This window comes from Halyomorpha halys, unplaced genomic scaffold (genome assembly GCF_000696795.3).
Source record: "Halyomorpha halys isolate HHAL.00 unplaced genomic scaffold, Hhal_1.1 Scaffold886.1, whole genome shotgun sequence".
Classification (NCBI taxonomy): Eukaryota; Metazoa; Arthropoda; class Insecta; order Hemiptera; family Pentatomidae; genus Halyomorpha; species Halyomorpha halys.
Window position 1 is genome coordinate 138,712 of NW_027109805.1, and position 4,511 is coordinate 143,222.

General features: G+C 29.9%; 2 long non-coding RNA genes across 3 annotated transcripts in view; one reads left to right on the top strand and one right to left on the bottom strand.

Annotated features, from left to right (window-relative positions):
* The window catches only part of LOC136795894 (uncharacterized), a 355,650-nt gene that overhangs the window by 11,499 nt on the left and 339,640 nt on the right, over positions 1-4,511 (bottom strand). The window lies entirely within an intron of this gene.
* The window catches only part of LOC106686831 (uncharacterized), a 17,685-nt gene continuing 16,726 nt past the window's right edge, over positions 3,553-4,511 (top strand). For both annotated transcript variants that reach the window (XR_010843608.1, XR_010843607.1), the window contains exon 1: positions 3,553-3,770. This is a non-coding gene — a long non-coding RNA (uncharacterized lncRNA). The remainder of the gene's footprint in view (positions 3,771-4,511) is intronic.

Genomic DNA, 4,511 nt, shown 5'->3' on the forward strand with positions numbered 1-4,511 from the left:
AAGCATATTTTGAATGTTATACTTAGATTGGTACAATCAACTGGCACATCTGGTCATTTATTTTACCGAAATAACATCATTCAGGTTAAAAGCCTTTTTAAAAGTGAGAACAGAAAATTGTAGGAAAATAATAAACAAAAAAATAAAGAAAATAAAGAAACGTAGAACATAGACAAAGAATTATATATAAATCAATTGTATAGATCCTTTTGAGTAGCTGAAGAAAGAAGAGAAAAGGCTTCACTTTGGGGTATACTATCAATTTACTATCAATTGATCCTTTATCATTTTTTACACAGAACGTTTTAATGAAGATATTACTTAATCTCACTTTTGAGTATTATTAAAAGTATGAAGAAAGGACCACTTAACGATCCCCAAAAATATGGATGCAAGTTAATTTTACAGAGAAGTTAGCTAAAACCTGATCATATTGGTTAAAAAGCATTTTTTTTTTTAACTTTTATTCCACTACTATCCACTGTATTATTTTTACCATAAAACTTAAAATTTTTAGTAACAAGCCACATTATTACTATTTTTAAACTATACAAAACCTTTAGAAGAGAATATCCATAAAATACGCCACTGAGTGGTCGACTGGGGAGGGCAAAGGGCGAGATAGGAGTGAGTGTGAGATAGTGGAGCCCTTATGGTCCGATTGGTAGAATAGCCCTTTACTCAGTCTCAGACAGCGATGGTATTTTTTAAAATATCAAGGGATATATCACCTTTATATTACGGGATGGTAGTAAAAAAATATGAGAAAAGTGTCTCCTATTAAAAAATTAATTCAATTAATATTTTAGTTCTTTCGTTAATACAATTTATAAGAGCTTTTCAACTATATGGACTATATGTAACAATGTATCAAAAGGAAAAATAAGATAATTTTTATAAATTAGAAAAAAGTAGGAAAGTAAAATTAAATTTTAAGTCCGTCTAAATAAAAAACTTCCAATCCATTACAAAAGACTGATCTACATGACTATTATAAGGCCTATTTGGACATACGGAGTTGAGCTATGGGGCTCCACTAAACCATCTAATTCCTCTTTAATCCAATCCTTACAGTCCAAAATCCTTCGTAAAATCCTTAATGCTCCTTACTTTGTCACAAATCAAATCATCCATCAGGACCTCAATGTCCTAAATACCAATCCTTCCATAATAAACTTCCCAACCACCCAAACCAACTCGTTTCTAACCTGGCTTCCCCGTCACTACCTAATAATCCTCCTAGACGTCTAAAAAGAATATGGCCTGGAGATCTTCTCCTTTAGAAATGTTTTTGGAGTTCTATCAATGGGTAGATTTTCCACATGTTTTCATCATGTCATAATATCACTTACAGCAAATTTATTTGATGTGTATATATGTTACAGTTTTAAATATCAATAAATATATTATTTAAAAAAAAAGTCCGTCTAAATAAACAAAACGCATTCAAAGGGAATCATATAATTTGATTCCATATTAAATTGATAAAAAAAATTAATTATAGAAGTCTTGGTGAAACCTCTTAAAATTAAATAAGCTCACTTAATCAGACCAGTACTGCCGTAATAGTTTGTACTCCACTAAGCTCATTCTCTCTAGTTACAAAATAAAAAAAATTCCTACTAGTGTTGATTTCATCACGCGTCACGAAATCAATCTACTTCCGTATGATTTTCTTTCCTCAGTTGTAGACCGTTTGTAAAGAAGCTTCACTTTAAATTCTAATTAATCCTAAAAACGAATGGAATTACCTACATCAAAAATATATGCAAATATTTAAGTGATGAATAACGTATAAAAGACTGTTTATTTTTTAATAATAAAAAATGGTCTTATTTAGCTAAATGTCTTTATGATGACGCGGATCGAGAAGGCATGGAAAGGATAGAGAAAGGAGTGACGTACACGCCCCTTGAAAAAAAACCAGTATAATGGAGGGGTTAAGTTATCAGACCAAGTGAAGTCAAAAAGGCGGGGCCTATTGGGCTCCAGAGGCATGGAGAGAGACGTCCGAGGGCATACTTGCAAGTCATAGGCAATAATCAATCCAAATTCTAACTCAAAATAGTCTATCATTGGACATTCTGTTCAGTGTTTATTCTATCTGTTTAGACTAATAAGAGATGTTTTCAATATTTATATATATTTACGTATTTCTCCTGCTGGAATAAAGTTTATATAATGGAAAATATAAGAATGGAATATCAGAGTAAAACGGAGAAGGGACAGATATAAGACAGTTCGGTCCAGATTCTCGAGGGGACAAGGGGCAGACAGATAAAGCTTATAAATGTTAGGCGATGAAGGATGGAAATAGCTTCGCTTATAATTGAAATTCTTCACCTTCCTATCTGTCTCCTTCCTCCTTAGCCCCATCTTCACTTTACTTTCTCCCTTCTTTAATTTATTTCTGTCATTGTACACTTCGAGTTGACTTGGAACTTATCAAACATTCAAGTTAAGCTTCTTTTTTTCTTTTTCCTAATTTAATTCACTTTGTATTATTAATGGAAGTTGCCGTCAGTCTTAAACTAGCTATTTTAAGAAACAACTTATTGGTATGTTTTCTCACATTAATGATTAAGATTTATCAGGCATAAATCTAAGCTATGCTATATAAAACTTTTAAAACAAAATTCCAATTATTGTTTTAAACCTTTTCTTGAGTTTCTTTAAAATTTACAACATACCTGTTGAATTCATTAGCATCATATTTTTCACGGTTTATTTTTCAAGTTTGTGTCACAAACTGTCTCTCAAAATAAAATTAGCCAAGTAACAAATAGCAGAAAAAAAACATTACTAGCTAGTATTAGTACAATCAAGTAAGAACTATCAAATATCAACTACTAATGAAAAAGCTAATGGAAAAGAAGAAACATGTTAACGAAAGAAAAACGAGAGCGAAAATATGTTCAGAAATTGGATGAAGAAGCGATTTCATTAGGCTTATAAAAATATGTAAATATAGTAACAATCACTTTCCAATGATAAAGTAATATTAAATAAAGAATAATAGTCAATATCCAATCATATAGTAATTGTAAATATGATATAATAATCAGTTTTCACAATGATATATTATTGTTAAATATGGCACAATAGTGTTACAATCCAATGATATACTAATAGTGAATATAATATATTAGTTATTTTCCAATGATACATTAATGGTAAATATAATATAACAGTTACTTTCTAATGACAATGACAGGATAATGAATCTATGATAAATAGAATGACTGGGAGTTGACCAGATCGTAAATGTTATGATAGTATTTACATGAGGGTATATTTATTTATATAAAATTTAAGTAAAATAAATGTTTGTTTACATTATAAATAATGTATGGGGTTTGTTTGCAATGATTTTTTTTTAATCATTTATTTATTGTTATTTACAACTGTATAACATATATACAACAAGTAAATTTGCTGCAGGTGGGATAGTGACATGATAGAAACATGTGGAGAATCTACCCAATGATAGAACTCCAATAATGCAATAATTTAAAATATATATTAGAGAAATATTTGTGACAGAGAGATGGGTTTAGTACCTGAACCTACCTAGTTTCCAAAGTCAAGAAAATTAAGACAGACTGTAAAAAAAGAAAGCAGAAAATGCTAGGATAGGAAAGGTCATGTAAAACTAAATTTCTCGTTACCAACGATCAAATAAAATATGGTAGTATTAATGAGACCTCAACATTTTTTGGAGATAAAAATTACAACAGTACTGTGTTAGGATTTCCGGAAACGATCAATGAGTAAGTGCAAAATTGAAAATAAAAATCATATCCTAGAAATGCTTTGAAGTATGCAGAAATTCAGTAGGTCGAATAAAAAACTGATATATAGGCTACTATCAGTAATTAGATATCAATTATTAAGTATATATTTATCAACTATATAAATATATATTATATAATATATCTATCAGTAAATAGATATAAATATATTTTCACAGTATTCAGTTTATTAACTTCACATACATACATGAAAAATTAAGTAACCGCGAGATGGACTTTCTCACAAAGCTCGGAATGGAGCAAACAGAGTAGAATAAACCCAGAGCGCTTAAGCAAATACGCAATTATAAATGGAATGGAGAAAAAGATCTTGTCCACAGTAATTGATTCATTTTGATTGAGTGTATGCCAGTAATTAACCCATGGGTTCATCCATTCATCATCAATTTTGGATTATACACGACTGTATCGCATGATGAGTAGATGACCGAGTACATCTGACTTATCGAATAATATTCGAAATTTATGTGGAAAAACAAAGAAAAAAAGTAACTTGACAGGAAGCACAAAGAGTTTAATGGTGGTTTTATAAACTGGTACATAACACAAAACATTTTTATTGATTACAATTCGATTCAGAGAGATAAAAAAGATTAAAGGAAATGATGCCACAGAGTAATAACCTATTATTGAGAACAAAACACATAACATTACAATAATAACCAATATATATGGTCCAGTCTCAGCTGCTTTCAAATA